We start from the raw sequence: 18075 nt of genomic DNA, 5'->3' as shown, positions 1-18075 counted from the left end.
GTTTTTGCAGGAAGTTTAAATTTTATATACTAAATATATTGAAAATGCCCTCATTATGTTAGTGAAATGCTTAAAAGTTGATCTGATTATTTACTTATATTTTATTTTACCTTCATAACTATAGCGGGGTTTAGAAATGCTGAAGGACCCTTCAACGAGATATTGACAATCCCTTTGAGGAAGGTACAGGTAATTGTGAAGTATGTAACTTTTGGGAAAGAAAAGAAGAATGAACAAGGGAAACTTTCCTAAGAGTTACATTTAAAATAAACCAAAAGAAAAAAGACCTACTTGCACAAGTCAGATAAGATACAATACACAGATAAGCTTATGTTGAAAATAGAAAAAGAACTATTACCAGGAAGGATTTACAAGTAACATTCAGAAATGTAAAAAAGCATTTCTCCACTTCCCTAAGGAGTGGAAAGAAGAATGGACTTGGTCAAGGTAAGAGAAGCTTGAGTGAAGTGAAGAAATGAAATGAACTGGGTTCTTTTTACAAATAATTGGAGAACTGCTTACTCAAAGGGCTTTTCACAGGAAATTATGCGGATATGAGGTCGGGTCTCATGTAGAAATTCATAATATAGCCAGTTTTTCTTTTCTTTTTTTTTTTTTTATAGCCAGTTTTTCATGTTCCAATACTAAGCGTTAAACTTTCTCAAATAGAAATTACTGTTGCCCCCATCCACCCACATGGTGCAACTTCAGGAGGGGTCAGAGGAGCATCATCGTAGGGAATTACAGCCATTTCATTTAAAAACAGCATATCTGCTTACTCGCACTAAAGCATAGTAAGTTTATTAGAAGAGTATATGGACCCCATTCATTTTCATAGGCTGATAATGCCAAGAAACAGCACAACTTGTGACCTCAAGTTAAATGTTTTCCATGCCAAATGGATTCTGGCTAAGAACCTTTGAAAAATAACAGGCAAAAAAATCTGAAATATTCAACGCCAATGCGGCCACCAATCTGTGGTCAAGAACAAAATGCTCTTCTGTATGAAGTGAAGGCAGGTCCTGAGACTTATAACCAGGCCTTCCCTTTGGAAATATCAAAACTAACATAAAACAGAGCTGAACAACTAACAGTCAGAATAGGAATAAGTAGCTCTGAAGACAGCTCCAGAAAGAAAACAATGATGTCACTTACTGGACTATGAAAAGGCACTCATGGTCTCTTAACTGACTGCTTTGAAAAACAACCAGTGGATGAAAAAACTGTACAAGGGAACAGAAAATTAGGGGCTGGTCCTCAGAGGCACAGAACAGCACAGAAAACGTGTGCTGGTGCTGGCATTTTGTATTACAATTAGGTCTGCTATTATTTAATTTTTCTAAAGACACAGGAGGAGCATTTTATAAATTACAAGATTAAATAACCTATGGTAAAAAATGAACGGGGCCTGAAGGCAAGTCCAACTCAGTAAAGAACTGGGACAGTCAAGAGCTTAAAAAACTAAAATTAGATACAATGGTCTCACTCACTCACAGCTTGGGCAGACTGATGGACCCTGAACTTCTAGGTTCTTTCAAGTGAGGATATTATTGCAACCCAGGAGTTAGTTTTGGATGCTGACTCATAGAAGGAAGATGAAACCAGATAAAGAAGTCTCAAGCAACAGTGTGGAGGAAAGGCAAAGTTAGGGCAACATTTATATAAGATAACTCTCCTGATGTTCTTTCCAGGTCTTGAACATTATCCATGATAAATTCAGAGTCCAGGCTTAGGCAGCAGATTGTGAGGATTAATGAAATTGAAAAATATTAGGCTGGATATTCACATTAGAAAATAGAGGCCATAATTACATTAAATGTTGGCAAACGTAAAAACTCATTTAGATGTTTAAAGCTCCTTCTCCGGAACTCCATAAATTTTGGTGTGTACAGAATTCAAAATTGTCAACTTCAAGAGGCAGGATAATTTTACAATTATGTTCCTTTCAGTGGGTTAGGAAATGACAACAGAAGTAAAAGTTCATTATTTATGTTGTTTGTGGAAGTAAGAAACATGCCATCATGAAAAATGTGTACTTTTGGAAGGTGAAAATTATCAAACTTGTGGACTTCTCTTCAAGAGATGAAAAAGGAGACAGAGCTACTCTTCCACTTGTAGGTAAGTATAGGGTGATGTTTAGGCTTTGCTTTCGGAGTTATCAAAGCAATCAGGAAAAAAGGGGAAATCATCAGACATAGTACTTTGTTATTTTGAAAGCCTAAATTAAAAGTACTTTGGAAAAAAAGTTTCAGAAGATGGTGTTTTGAGGTCATCTCAGCCCCAGCATTCACTAGCAAGCTTCTTCATCCCAAAATGTAAGTGTGTTTTGAAAAAGACAAAGAAAGCCTCGGAAATCCGAGGCAGTACGCGAAATCCTGAGGCGCGGGTCCAGTTCAAGAGGCAAGTCTTGTTCAAGATTTTCAAGATCCACGTTCTCTTCTTCCAGCCCTTCTTTCAGGAACTCAAGCTGCCAGTCGGTGCAGGAAAAGGAAGATGCACATACAGCTGTTGCCAGTTTCTGAATTGCTGCTGTTGTTACTTTGAGGATAGGAGCAGGGGATGCCTTCTCATTTTCGCCCAAATTTCCTCCAATCTCAGGACGCAGAGACTCGGAATTCTTGCCACTCCCTTCTCCAAGAACCTACCTATGCAGCACTCACAGCCCCTGCCAGCTCTGGAAACTGCAGAGATCCCGACAGCCAGGGTTGGGGATTGAATCCTCTCATTGGGATGCAATTGAGCGGAACCACGACCACCACACAGATCTGCTGACAACACACATTTCCAAAAAAACCCAGCGGTACAAATTTTGACAAGCCTTATCCAATCAACAGGCTCTACTCTAGATTCAGTGGTTTTTGTTTTTAAATTCTGCTATGGGGTAATATAATCAGCAACCAACTTAGCCATCAGGTAGCAGAGAGATAAGATGGTTCTCCTCTTCTGCCCGATAGAAAAATTAAGTGAAATCTACTAGCAACAGCTTTGGGGGGGAAATGGGTCTGGATGGAGCAGATCCCACTAAGGAAGGCACGTTCAAACTGGGTCGCACGCAAAGATTACATACCACACAGGTTATTGCTACAAAGAGCCCCCAAGACCACCATTTTTGTGGTCCCCACGGCAAACCAACGGGATTCTCTTGGCAGTTTTGCAGCAACAGCTAGTTCAACAAAGCTGGGCGAAGAGGGGAAAAAAAAGAAAGCTCGTCGCATCCACTCCTGCCAGCCGCGCCCCGGCCCTCCCATCACCCCGGCTCCCTTGCCCCTTGACAGCCCGGGGACCCTGTGTTCCAGGTCCTGAGCCGCAAGGCGGCCGCGACCCGGGTTCCCGCGTCCCGGCGGCTCCAGGCGCCCCCGAGGGCGGAGACGGCCGGGCAGGGGGAGGGGCGGCCTCGGCCCGCGGGCCCCCGGGGCGGCCGCACGCCCCCTCCCGGCCCGCACTTTCCCGCCTTCCCCATTTGAACAGCTCCCGCCCGCCTTCCTCCTTCGGCCCGCTCCAGCCCCTTCCCGGGGGCGGACTGCGGCCGCTACTCCAGTCCCCGGCTCGGCCCCTGGGCTAGGCCGCGAAGGGCCCGGGGCGCTCTCGGGGCGGTGTCGCGGCCCGAGGCGGCGGGTGGCGGCGGGGCGGGGCCGCTGCCGCCTGGGGGTGGGGGCCTAGCTCGGCCTCGTGGGGGCTCCGCTCGCCGCTACCTTCACTAGGCTCGCCCGGATCCCGCCTCAGCGCCGCCGACCGCCGCCATCTTGGAGAAGGAGAGAAAAGCGCGAGCGACCAGGGAGCCTCAGTCGAGCCCAGAGCGCAGACTCTGCTTGGGAAGGGGAATCCCGCTGGTGCAAGAGCGCCGAGCGCATCGAATGAGACGCTGGGCTTGCTGAGCCCCGGAGCTAGTCTGTAATAAGAATTTGTCCTGTGTCAGGCTTGGGCTAGAAGCTTTACGAACAGGACAGCATTTGATCCTCACTGCATCTCTGTGAGGTAGGTTCTGTCACATTTTACAGATCAGAAATGGGGTTCAGAGGGAGGGGTTAAGTGACTTGCCCAAGGATACACAGGTAGTTGGAGTGCAAGACAGGCTACCAGCCACTTCAAAGAGTTCTGATTCTTACTGAAGTGCTCTTTCCAAAAGACTCTGCTGTTTCCTTCAATATATTTTTATACAATAACTCTTGTCTTTGCAAAGTCGTGCAGATTAATACCAGTGCTGCTTGTCTGGAATTTAGCATCTGCATTTAGATGACTGGCGTATTTGGGATGAGGTAGGCAGAATATATCTTTATAACAATGCACTGAAAAATAATTTGCATGGAAAGTCATCTGCATTTCTCCCCATAAATCGTTTGCATTTCAAAGTTAGAAACAGTTTTCAGAGAAATGAAGAGTTGCTACACAAAGGAAGGAAAGTGTTTTGTTTTTTCCCCATTTTGCTCTGGGGAATTTAGATCAATGGGTAGAAGTTACAGTGTGCAGCTCTTGGTTCAGTATGAAGACGAATTAATTTTTCCAGCGCAGTTCAGTTATGTTTGACTACTTTGTAAGGTAGTGAGCTCCCTGAAGAAGCCTAAGCAGAAGCTATTGTCATAGTTTCTGTGGAGCAGGGAGTTTAGAGATATAGAATGGCATCTCAGTTCAGTTCAGTCGCCCAGTGGTGTCCGACTCTTTGTGACCCCATGAACTGCAGTGCACCAGGCCTCCCTGTCCATCACCAACTCCTGGAGTCCACCCAAACCCATGTCCATTGTGTCGGTGATGCCATCCAACCGTCTCATCCTCTGTCATCCCCTTCTCCTGCCCTAAATCTTTCCTAGCATCAGGGTCTTTTCCAATGAATCAGCTGTTCGCATCAGGTGGCCAAAGTACTGGAGTTTCAGCTTCAACATCAGTCCCTCCAATGAATACCCAGGACTGATCTCCTTTAGGATAGACTGGTTGGATCTCCTTGCAGTCCAAGGAACTCTCAAGAGTCTTCTCCAACACCACAGTTCAAAAGCATCAATTCTTCTGCGCTCAGCTTTCTTTATAGTCCAACTCTCACATCCATAAATGACTACTGGAAAAACCATAGTCTTGACTAGATGGACCTTTGTTGGCAAAGTAATGTCTCTGCTTTTTAATATGCTGTCTAGGTTGGTCATAACTTTCCTTCCAAGGAGCAAGCGTCTTTTAATTTCATGGCTGCAATCACCATCTGCAGTGATTTTGGAGCCCAGAAAAAACAGGCAGCCACTATTTCCACTCTTTCCCCATCTATTTGCCATGAAGTGATGGGACCGGATGCCATGATCTTAGTTTTCTGAATGTTGAGCTTTAAGGCAGCTTTTTCACTCTCCTCTTCCACTTTCATCAAGAGGCTCTTTAGTTCTTCACTTTCTGCCCTAAGGGTGGTGTCATCTGCATATCTGAGGTTATTGATATTTCTCCCAGAAATCTGGATTCCAGCTTGTGCTTCTTCCAGCCCAGCATTTCTCATGATGTACTCTGCATATAAGTTAAATAAGCAGGGTGACAATATACAGCCTTGACGTACTCCTTTTCCTATTTGGAACCAGTCTGTTGTTCCATGTCCAATTCTAACTGTTGCTTCTTGACCTGTATACAGGTTTCTCAAGAGGCAGGTCAGGTGGTCTGGTATTCCCATCTCTTTCAGAATTTTCCACAGTTTATTGTGATCCACATAGTCAAAGGCTTTGGCATAGTCAATAAAGCAGAAATAGATGTTTTTCTGGCTCTGTCTTGCTTTTGATCCAGCGGATGTTGACAATTTGATCTCTGGTTCCTCTGCCTTTTCTAAAACCAGTTTGAACATCTGGAAGTTCACGGTTCACATATTGCTGAAGCCTGGCTTAGAGAATTTTGAGCATTACTTTACTAGCGTGTGAGATGAGTGCAATTGTGCAGTAGTTTGAGCATTCTTTGGCATTACCTTTCTTTGGGATTAGAATGAAAACTGACCTTTTCCAGTCCTGTGGCCACTGCTGAGTTTTCCAAATTTGCTGGCATATTGAGTGCAGCACTTTCACAGCATCATCTTTTAGAATTTGAAATAGCTCAACTGAAATTCCATCATCTCCACTAGCTTTGTTCGTAGTGATGCTTCCTAAGGCCGTCTTGACTTCACATTCCAGAGTGTCTGGCTCTAGGTGAGTGGGAGTGATCACACCTTCGTGATTATCTGGGTGGTGAAGATCTTTTTTGGACAGTTCTTCTGTGTATTCTTGCCACTTCTGCTTCTGTTAGGTTGATACCATTTCTGTCCTTTATTGAGCCCATCTTTGCATGAAATGTTCCCTTGGTATCTCTAATTTTCTTGAAGAGATCTCTAGTCTTTCCCATTCTGTTGTTTTTCTCTATTTCTTTGCATTGATCACTGAGGAAGGCTTTTTTATCTCTCCTTGCTATTCTTTGGAACTCTACATTCAAATGGGTCTACCTTTCCTTTTCTTCTTTGCTTTTCACTTCTCTTCTTTTCACAGCTATTTGTAAGGCCTCCTCAGACAGCCATTTTGCTTTTTTGCATTTCTTTTCCATGGGTAAGGTCTTGATCCCTGTCTCCTGTACAATGTCATGAACCTCTGTCCATAGTTCATCAGGCACTCTGTCTATCAGATCTAGTCCCTTAAATCTATTTCTCACTTCCACTGTATAGTCATAAGGGATTTGATTTAGGTCATACCTGAATGGTCTAGTGGTTTTCCCCACTTTCTTCAATTTCAGTCTAAATTTGGCAATAAGGAGTTCATGAGCTGAGCCACAGTCAGCTCCCAGTCTTGTTTTTGTTGACAGTATAGAGCTTCTCCATCTTTGGCTGCAAAGGATATAATCAATCTGATTTCAGTGTTGACCATCTGGTGATGTCCATGTATAGAGTCTTCTTTTGTGTTGTTGGAAGAGGATGTTTGCTATGACCAGTGAGTTGTCTTGACAGAACTCTGTGAGACTTTACCCTGCTTCATTCTGTACTCCAAGCCCAAATTTGCCTGTTACTCCAGGTGTTTCTTGACTTCCTACATTTGCATTCCAGTCCCCTATAATGAAAAGGACATCTTTTTTGGATGTTAGTTATAGCAGGTCTTGTAGGTCTTCATAGAACCGTTCAACTTCAGCTTCTTCAGCATTACTGGTCAGGGCATAGACTTGGATTACCATGATATTGAATTGTTTGCCTTGGAAACAAACAGAGATCATTCTGTCGTTTTGAGACTGCATCCAAGTAGTGCATTTCGGACTCTTTTGTTGACTACGATGACTACTCCATTTCTTCTAAGTGATTCCTGCCCACAGTAGTAGATATAATGGTCATCTGAGTTAAATTCACCCATTCCAGTCCATCTTAGTTCCATCTTAGAAGAATGGCTTCTAAAGTTGTGAAACTCATGAGACTCTATGCAAAGTTATGTGTTTGTGCACATGTGTATTTTTCTGGGGTTTAGATCCTATCAAAGATTAGGAACCTCTATCCTAGCAGGCTGTCCATTCCAGAATTGGACAGGTGCTTGAAGATGGTATAGTCATTCTTATCACTTTACAGACTTACAAATCAAGGTTAAGAGGAGCAGGGGAATTTGTCTCAACCCATGCTGTCAATAAGTGATCAGATTAGGATTAGATACCAGGTTATTGGACTTTTGGTTCACTGCCGTTTTCGCCATATCATGCTCTCTCTTCCTTTATGCTATGTGGAAGATCAGATTCTGTTTAATTACTATTCTTACAACTGTGAGATGCTGAGATGTGAAAACACTTGAGACAGAGTTGTTGAATGTATCCCTCAAATGTAAACACACACACGCACACACAAAATAACTCTAGCATAATGACCTTCTGCACAGCCCATATCCTGCTCACCAAAAAGACTGGCAATGAGTTTCACCAAATGGTGTGGGATTGCACTTCTGGGACACCTACCTGACATTAGCATCCTTGCTAAGTATTTAAGAGCCTCAAGAATGTATTTCTCCCTTCTTCAGTATTGGTCAGGATGTTTTTAGTTGTAAGCGACAGAAACCCAATTCAAAATTGTTCAACAGGAAAGGAGAATTTATTGGCTAACATTATTAGCCAGTGCATTCAGCTGTGGCCGGATCAAGGGAGGAGCTCCAGCTGCTCTCTTGACATTTCTCTTTGGTGCTTTCTTCTGAACTGGCTTTATTCTCAGGCTCCAGGTGGTGACTCCAATAGTTTCAGGCTTTATTATCTTTATTGGTAGCAACATCCCTAGAGAGAAAGTTTCTTTTTCCTGTTTGTTTTGGTAGATATCATGGAATTGACTCTTCTTTCCTGAATTGCTTCATATGTCCAAACAGAAAGCAATCAGTACGAGCAAAGGCATGGGATATGCTCATTGGTTAAATTAGGTCACATCCTCACCCAAGAGTAGGTCAGGCAGAACCTTAAGGAAAATCAGAGATTGTTGTCAGAAGAACTGTAGGGAGAAACAGACAAACACAATTATGTCAGAGATTTCAACAACCATCTCTCAATAACTGATAGAATACCTAAATAGAAAATCAGAAATGCGACTAAAACCTTCAGCAGCATGTTAATTGGCTTCAGTTCAGTTCAGTCGCTCAGTTGTGTCTGACTCTGCGACCCCATGGACTGCAGCACGCCAGGCCTCCCTGTCCATCACCAACTCCCGAAGTTTACTGAAACTTACTTCCTTTGAGTCGGTGATTCCATCCAACCATCTCATCCTCTGTCGTCCCCTTCTCCTCCTGTCTTCAATCTTTCCCAGCATCGGGGTCTTTTCAAATGAGTCAGCTCTTCACATCAGGTGACCAAAGTATTGGAGTTTCAGCTTCAACATCAGTCCTTCCAATGAATATTCAGGACTGACTTCCTTAGGATTGACTGGTTTGACCTCCTTGCAGTCCAAGGGACTCTCAAGAGTCTTCTCCAACACCACAGTTGAAAAGCATCAATTCTTTGGTGCTCCACTTTCTTTATAGTCCAACTCTCATACCCATACATGACTCCTGGAAAAACCATAGCCTTGACTAGAAGGACCTTTGTTGGCGAAGTAATGTCTCTGCTTTTTAATATGCTGTCTAGGTTGGTCATAAGTTTTCTCCAAAGGAGTAAGCATCTTTTAATTTCATGGCTGTGGTCACCATCTGCAGTGATTTTGGAGCCCCCCAAAAATAAAATCTGCCACTGTTTCCACTGTTTTCCCATCTAATTCCCATGAAGTAACAGGACCAGATGACATGATCTTTTTTTCTGAATGTTGAGCTGTTAGCCAGATTTTTCACTCTCCTCTTTCACTTTCATCAAGAGGCTCTTTAGTTCTTCTTCACTTTCTGCCATAAGGGTGGTGTCATCTGCATATCTGAGGTTATTGATATTTCTTCCAGCAGTCTTGATTCCAGCTTGTGCTTCCTCCAGCCCAGCATTTCTCATGATGTACTCTGCATATAAGTTAAATAAGCAGGGTAACAATATACATCCTTGACATACTCCTTTTCTTATTTGGAACCAGTGTGTTGTTCCATGTTCAGTTCTAACTGTTGCTTCCTGACCTGCGTACAGATTTCTCAAGAGGCAGGTCAGGTGGTCTGGTATGCCCATCTCTTTCAGAATTTTCCACAGTTTCTTGTGATCCACACAGTCAAGGCTTTGGCATAGTCAATAAAGCAGAAATAGATGTTTTTCTGGCACTCTCTTGCTTTTTCGATGATCCAGTGATGTTGGCAATTTGATCTCTGGTTCCTCTGCCTTTTCTAAATCCAACCTGAACATTTGAAAGTTCATGGTTCACGTATTGTTGAAGCCTGGCTTGGAGAATTTTGAGCATTACTTTACTAGCATGTGCCACCCAACCACATACATGCTTTGTAGGAGCACATGGAGCATTTACCAAGATAGACTATATATTGAGCCATTAAAAAAGTCTTAATAAATTTAGAAACGATTCAAGTCATGTAAAATATGTTCTCACTATAATGGAACTAAGCTAGAAATCAGTGACATAGAGATAATGTCTTTATGGAAAATTCCCAACTATCTGGAGATTAAATAATATACCTTCAAATCATGCAGACATCCAAAAATGAGTCAAAAGGGAAATTAGGAAGTATATTGAACTGAATCAAAACAAAAAACACAAAACATCAAAATGTGTGGAATGCAGTTAAAGTAGGGCTCCGAGGAAGATTTATAGTACTAAAATCTATGGTACTAAATCTGTCAACAAAAGACAGGTCTCAAAGTTTCAAGTCAGTAACATCAACTTTCACTTTAAGAAATTATCAGTGGGTTGGGGGTTTCCCTGGTGGTCCAGTGGTTGGGACTCTGTGCTTCCACTGCAGGGGTACGGGTTTGACCCCTGGTTGGGGAACTAAGATCTCACATGCTGCACCGTGCAGCCAAAAAAAAAAAAAAAATTAGAGAAATTAATTAAAATTAAACTCAAATAAGCAGAAGAGAGGAAATAATAGAGGAAGGGCAGAAATCATTAAAATGGAAAGCAGACAAATGATAGAGAAAAGGAATGAAACTGAAAAACTGATTCCAGGGCTGGGGAAGAGAAAGCACAAATGAGCCTGAAGCACGCTGCAGTACCAGAAAGTAAGAAGAGTTCTTCACGAAGAGAAATGGAGAGTGTGTGTGTGTGTGTGTGTGTGTGTGTGTGTGTGTGTGTGTGTGTGTGGCGGGGGGAGCAGAGAGGGTATGTCAAAGGGACAGATGAATTGACCTGAAAGAGCTCCCAATGGTCAGAGCTGGAGCAATTCAAGAAACTAACTAAATGGTATCTATTGGATCATAACCAAGGTTATAAAATAAGTATACAGGACTTGGTAATGATATCAATGATTGAACAGATAAATAGGGGAAAAGAGACAAATATGCATTGTAGAAAAATCCCAAATAATACCCCACCAGGAGGTTGAGCTTAATTCCCACCTTTCCACTTGAGAGTTGGCTAGACTCAGTTGACTCAGTTCTGAAGACTATAGTCATGGAGAGAGAAGGTAGTAATTGTAGATGTCGAATTCTGACAAGTACTACCTTAACCAAGTGATACTAGTTACCTTTGATATGACAGGATGAGAAAGACACTTTACCTTGAGGCAGGCTTCCTCTGGCTTCTCAGGTGGCTCAGTGGTAAAGAATCTGCGTGTCATTGCAGGAGACGCGGATTTGACCCCTGGGTCAGGAAGATCTCCTGGAGTAGGAAATGGCAACCTGCTCTAGTATTCTTGCCTGGAAAATTCCATGGACAGAGGAACCTGATGGGCTACAGTCCATGGGCTCGCAAAGAGTCAGACACAGCTAAGTGACTGAGCACATGTTCTTCCCTTAAATCCATCACTGCAGCGAAACCATGATAAAACACATCAGATACACACCCAATTGAGGGACCGTCTCCAGAACACCTGACCAGTACTTCTCAAGGCTGTCAAGGTCGTGAAAAATGAGGGAAGGCTGAAAAATAGTCACAGACCAGCAGACACAAGCACAGCAAAATGCAAGGTGGTAATCTATGCAGTGTAATGGATCCTGGAACAGAACGAGGACATTAACAGAAAACCTGGAACATCCAAAGTCTAGAGTTTCACTAATACTAATGTATCTTTGTTGGTTTCTTATATTTTGACAAATATACAACAGTAATGTGACCTAGTAACAAAAGGGGAATCTGAAACTGCAGAGTGTATGAGAACTTTCTCAGCTATCTTTGCAAGTTTTCTGTAAGTCTAAAATTATTCCAAATAAAGGTTTATTTTCAGAAGCTTGTCCTTTGAGAAGATCTGTAAAATGGGTAAATTTCTAGTTGGGCTGATCAGAGAGAAAAAAGAAAGAAGGCATGAAATAGCAAAATCAGAAACCCAGCTGCAAAATGCACACACAAATTTTGCCTTCGCTGTCCATCTGTGTTGACGCAAGTACATGAAGTGATTTATTTTCACAGCTGCATAGTATTCTATGGTGGCAGTGTGCCAGATTTTATTTTTTCATTTTCATCACTTTGGGCATTTGCATTGTATCCATTTAAAAAATTATTAGAGACTTCCCTAGTGGCCCAATGGCTAAGATTCAGAGCTCCTGATGCAGGGGGCCTGGATTCAATTCCTGGTCGGGGAACTAGATCCCACATGCTGCAACTAAGAGCTGGAGTGTTGCCACTAAGAATCCTGAACTCCAAGTCTCACGCATACCACAACTAAGACCCGGCACAGCCAAAGAAATGAATACTTAAAAATGCTTATGAGCAGTAGTGCAGCCATCTTGTTTGAGTGCTCTGTGCAATTGTGTGAGAGCTTCCTCGAGAAGTCTGCTAGGAGCCAAAATGCTACGCGTGTGTGCTAAGTCGCTTCCATTGTGTCCGACTTTTTGCGACCTTATGGACTGTAGCCCACCAGGCTCTCTGTCCATGGGATTCTCCAGGCAAGAAACTGGAGTGGGTTGCCATGCCCTCCAGGGGAATCTTCCTGACCCAGGGATTGAACCCTCGTTATGTCTCCTGCGTTGGCAAGTGATTTCTTTACCACTAGCGAAGTTCTTTACCACTTGGGAAGCCTGGAAATACTATAACCTAGGAGCAGGCAATGGCAACCCACTCCAGTACTCTTGCCTGGAGAATCCCATGGATGGAGGAGCCTGGTAGGCTGCAGTCCATGGGGTCACTAAGAGTCGGACACGACTGAGCGACTTTACTTTCACTTTTCACTTTCATGCATTGGAGAAGGAAATGGCAACCCACTCCAGTGTTCGTGCCTAGAGAATCCCAGGGATGGGGGACCCTGCTGTCTATGGGGCCGCACAGGGTCGGACACGACTGAAGTGACAGCAGCAGCAGCAGTGCATATCATTATCTTTACTGATATCACCAGGTTACTTTCAAAGTGGATGAATGAACTTCTGTGTTTTTCCTACAGCTGGCTTCCTGAGTTCCCGTTCTATCTCTGCTTGGGGGCTTCCATCTCTCTCCCTCCTCTCCATGCCTTTCACCTATGAGATGACCAATTAAGGTTAATACTAGATGATGGAAACACCCAGACCTCCTGAAAGACATTAATAACCTCTTGAATTTTGCTCTTTCAAAATATGATCAAAGCTTCAACCTCCTGGTGAAGACCAGTGTAAGAAAAATCAACATGGTGTACATATCTGGCAATTTTCTGTACGACCCAATAAACTGAAGGACACATTCATAGATACCAAATCATTTGCTTGGTCATTTGAGACATACATTGTATTCTCATAGATACTCCTTTTGTACTGGCTGGCTTCATTCTACTGGTTTTTCAGATATGAGGAGTGACTTATCCAAGGTCCCGTAGTAAATTGATGGCAGTACTGAGATGAGAGGGCTTGCCAGGTGGCTCAGTGGTAAAGAATCCGCTTGCCGATTCGGGAGACACAGGTTTGATCTCTGGGTCGAGAAGATCCCTGGAGAAGGAAATGGCAACCCACTCTGGTATACTTGCCTGGAAAATCCCATGGACACAGGAGCCTGGTGGGCTTCAGTCCGTGGGGTCGCAAAAGAATCAGACACAACTGTGCGACTGAGCACCACCACCACCACCACCAAGATGAGAACTCACTTTTCTCTCGACCCCACCAGAACGCAAGTCATTCCCGACCCCACCTTTGTGTCTGGTTCAGTGCCCAGGGATGCAGAGAGTGTATCCTGACATTCTCCACTGCATGGACCCAAGCACAGCTGCATATACAAACTTGTTCAAATGGCAACTGCTCTGAGCCCTCAGTTTACTTAGAGGGGGTGATTGTTCTCCCTCAGGTCTCCTAAATGCCCGGAGGTCCTGTCACATAGCCGTGATTTGGCTTTCATCCTGCCACTCCTGGTCCCCAACAGCCCTCCCTGTTCTGCCTCACTGCCTGTTCCCTGTGAACCTTGCTTTGCCTTCCTCCTCTGTGTTATGCTCAGCTGGGGAGTCACATGGGTCCCCAAGGGTCCCAGCTCTTCAGTGATGAGTTCCCAGAGGATGATGGCAGTCTTGTCTTGTCCCCCTGGCATACCCACAGTGTCAGGTGGCTGGACCATCACCTCTCCTCAAGGACAGAATCTCAGTGTGGAGTCTAGTCATTGGTTCATCCTCATGCTTCTCAGTTCCCAGCCCCTCACTGGAAAGTGAGCTTCCTCCCAGCATCTTCCTTTCCAGCAACCAAGCTCCAGCTGGCGCTACCCAGTCTGTAAGACATGTTTTAATGACTTTAAACCACAGAGGGAAGGGATCAGAGTTCTCTTCCTTATTCCTGTGGCTACAGATAAATAAAATGCTAATGGGAAGGATGACATCCTATTACTTTCCAGTCTGGCTCTAAATCCCAGGTGCTTGCTGAGCACTGTCGTCCTGTGACTTTAAAAATATACTTTATTCTCACCAGCCCCCAAACCCACTCATCTCCCGTTCTTTCTTACTGGTCAAATTGGTGGCACCATTTGAGGATGAAAATAAACCATGGGGAGCAGATTTGCTGGAGGAGGGCATGGCAACCCACTCCAGTAGTCTTGCCTGGAGAATCCCCATGGAGAGGGGAGCCTGGTGGGCTGCAGTCCATGGGGTCACAAAGAGTCGGACACAACTGAGTGACTAAGCACAGTATGGCATAGCATCGTAGCAAGTTACAACCCCATAATAAAGGAAGAGTCACTGAGTCCACTGGTAAAGGTAATACGTAAATTAAAAAATGGGTTAGAAGAGAAAGCTCTGCCTTATGAGAAAAACCAAATAAACAGAAAAAAAATGGCATTCGACAATCATTATAGTTACAATATTATAGTTACAACTGAGATGAGAGTGGACAAAGGATGCGGATATAGCGGGTAAAGTTGGGGGCTCATGGATGTTACACAATCTCAAATTAGCTCTCCACAAGGTACTTATTTACAAAGGAAAACCCAGCAACATTACTGGGGCAAGCTGGCAAAGGCCACTTTAGCCAGGCATCAAAGATAACATCACCAGCAAACGGACAACTTGACATCATGTGCTTCCCAGTACAAGGCCCTGAGAAGAAAACATCACTCGTGTTATTTTTACCAAAGATGCACAACCCAAATCTAACTACGAGGAAACATCAGACAAATCCAAAATGAAAAATGTTCTACCATTTTAGCCCGTGCTCTTAAAAATGTCAATGCCAGGGAAATCTCTGTGCCTCCCTCTCAATTTTGCTGCAAGCATAAAAAAGCTCTAAAAAGGTCTTTAAAAAATGCCAGTGTTGTAAAGTATGCTCGTGCATGTATGCACGTGAGATTGAGAAGCTGGCTAAAATTCATGGGGACAAAAAGATGTAGTGATTGAATGTCACGCATGATCCTGGATTTCCTTTTGCATTGCTCTTCAGTTGCTAAGTTGTGTCTGACTCTTTGCAACCCCATGGACTGCAGTATGCCAGGCCTCCCTGTCCATCACCAACTCCTGGAGCTTCCTCAAACTCATGTCCACCGAGTCAGTGATACCATCCAACCATCTCATCCTTTGTCGTCCCCTTCTCCTCCTGCCTTCAATCTTTCCCAGCATCAGTGTCTTTTCCAGTGAGTCAGTCTTTCACATCAGGTAGCCAAAGTATTGGAGCTTCAGCATCAGTCCTTCCAATGAATATTTGGGACTGATTTCCTTTATGATTGACTGGTTGGATCTCCTTGCAGTCCAAGAGACTCTCAAGAGTCTTCTCCAGCACCACAGTTTGAAAGCACCAATTTTTTGATGTGCAGCCTTATTTATGGCCCAGTTTTCACATCCCGACATGACCACTGGAAAAGCCATAGCTTTGACTACATGCAGCTTTGTCTCTGCTTTTTAACATGCTGTCTAGATTTGTCACAGCCTTTCTTTCAAGGAGTCTTTTAATTTTGTGGCTGTAGTCATCATCTGTGGTGATTTTGGAGCCCAAGAAAGTAAAATTTGTCCCAGTTTCCACTTTTCCCCCAGCTATTTGACACAAAGTGATGAAACTGGATGCATGATTGGGAGAGTTGGTAAAACTGGAATAGGATTTGTGGAGTTGCTAATAACATTTATTGCATTTATGATAATTGTCTGTTTTTGATCATTGAACTGTGATCATAGAACAGCCTGTCCTTGTTCTTTTTTTTCGGTTGTGCTGAGTCTTCATTGCTACCTGCACGGTTTCTCTAGTTGCAGCAAGTGGGGATTACTCTCTGTTGTGATGCTTGGACTTCTTGTGGTGGCTTCTCTTGTTGTGGAGCACAGGCTCTAGACCCGCCGGCTCATGTTATTTAATCTTAGAGTAAGTAAAGTCACTCAGTCGTGTCCGACTCTTTGTGACCCCGTGGACTGCAACCCACCAGGCTCCTCAGTCCATGGGATTCTCCAGGCAAGAATACTGGCGTGGGTTGCCATTTCCTTCTCCAGGGGATCTTCCTGACCCAGGGATCGAACCCAGGTCTCCCGCATTGGAGGCAGACGCTTTAACCTCTAAACCACCAGGGAAGCTTTAATCTTAGAACCACCCTGGTAGTAGACATTTAATTTAATCATATTCAGATACATAATATTTACAGGAAAGGAGATTGAAACTCAGAAGTGTAAAGTTACTTGCGTCAGACTCAACTACAGGAAACTGTACATTAGGTGCTGATCTCTGAGCCTCTAGTAATAATTACACAATTCGGGAGTCCGTAGGTGGAGGTGATGAGAAACTTCTGGGGATCCAACGGTGAAACTGGCCTGCCTGGCTTTGTTGGTAGTGGAGTCGGAGCTTTGGGGCTCTCTGAGGCGCTCCTGCACATGTCCACTAGAGGGCACTGCTGGCCCAATTTAGAAGTATTGGTACCCACTTTCCAGCTTAGGTGTGGTCAGAGTAGAATTGCTATTAAAGCCCAAAACGCTTCAGCTTCTGGGTCACTCACTTGCACAAATCCCTTCTTCTTTTGTACGCAGTTTTGCATTCATAATTTTATATTATTTTTCCATGATAGGATTTTCTCAATAAGCTTCAGACTCCTCCAAATGTGAATTTACTCCAACTCTTTTTTTAAAAATTTATTTATTTATTTTATTTTATTTTTTCCAACTCTTGCAAATACTTTAATAATTAAGGGCTGGGAGCTTTGTGATACTGATGCTCATGAGCAGCACAGAGAGTCTCTCTCCATGGGACGAGGCTGTCCCCTCAGGGACTCTGCCCTATTTGACCCTGATTCCTGGTCTGTAGCACATGGTAAGCTGTCTGTACATGTTTGTTGAGTGAATAAACGAGGGGCAGACATCCGCCAGTGCCACTGATTTTATCTTTTCCTCTTTCTCCTCTTTGGGTCTCAGTTTCTCAACTTCAGAGGTGGGAGGATGAGATCTAGAGTTCATTTGAGGCTCCTTCCTTCCAGTCAGAGATTCATTCTTGATTCTCTCCTTCTCTCTCCTTTTTTCCCCTCTGCTGCCTCCCTTCTGACTTTTTATTTCTCTGTTTCTGCCCCCTTCCGCCTCTCCCCTCAGCCTGTGCCTCCTGGTGAGAGACCTCTTCCTGGTTTGCAGACAGTTGCCTTCCCTTTGGTCCTCATATGGCAGGAAGGGAGCACTGGTGTGCCCTCCTCCTCTTATGAGGCCACTAGTCGAATCACGAGGGCTCTACCCTCATGACCTCATGTGAACTTCACTATCTCCTAAAGAGATAACTTAGGAGATAATTAAAGGCGTCAGCTCCAAGCATCATCACATTGGTTCAACATAGGAATTTTAGGGGGAGATGATTCAGTTCTTAGCAGCTTGTTAAATGATGATGGTTTATTTCTGTCCATTAAAATCTGTTTCTACTTCTTTATTCCTTATCTAGGGAAAAACGGTCACTCTTTTCATCCCTGATTCCCTCCTCCTCTCGTGTCCAGTCAGGTGTCAAGTCTTGTCAATTATGTCTCCTACGCGTCTCCCACATTCTCCCTTTCTGTCTCTCTACAGCTTCTCTGTGTCAAACCCTCACCATTCACATCAGCTAGGATTGAGTACCAGGAAGCTCTGGTGCAGTGGCTTTCAAAGGTAAAGGGTGTGTTCCTCATGTGCAAAAGGAAGTTTGGGACAGGCAGTTCAGGACTGGAACAGAAGCCCAAGGATGTTAGCAAGGACCCTGGCTCCTCCTGCTTTTTCCCTTCTG

General features: G+C 43.9%; 1 protein-coding gene and 1 long non-coding RNA gene across 11 annotated transcripts in view; one reads left to right on the top strand and one right to left on the bottom strand.

Annotated features, from left to right (window-relative positions):
- The window catches only part of HMGXB4 (HMG-box containing 4), a 34046-nt gene extending 30057 nt beyond the window's left edge, over positions 1 to 3989 (bottom strand). For 2 of the 10 annotated variants that reach the window (XR_011255287.1, XM_069581093.1), the window contains exon 1: positions 3693 to 3798. The gene's annotated coding sequence lies outside the window, so the exon portion shown is untranslated. Of the gene's footprint in view, positions 1 to 3067 lie in introns of all 10 variants that reach the window. The other 8 variants (XM_069581095.1, XM_069581097.1, XM_069581096.1 and 5 more) reach the window with 8 other exon arrangements.
- On the top strand, positions 3440 to 11728 carry LOC138435912 (uncharacterized). The gene is made up of 2 exons (XR_011255288.1): positions 3440 to 3975; positions 11126 to 11728. It is a non-coding gene; the product is annotated as an uncharacterized lncRNA (long non-coding RNA).
- The last annotated feature ends 6347 nt before the right edge of the window (positions 11729 to 18075 follow it).

The sequence above is a fragment of the Ovis canadensis genome, chromosome 3 (assembly GCF_042477335.2).
Source record: "Ovis canadensis isolate MfBH-ARS-UI-01 breed Bighorn chromosome 3, ARS-UI_OviCan_v2, whole genome shotgun sequence".
NCBI lineage: Eukaryota > Metazoa > Chordata > Mammalia > Artiodactyla > Bovidae > Ovis > Ovis canadensis.
Note: the sequence above shows the minus strand (reverse complement) of the source record. Positions and strands in the feature narration are given on the sequence as shown.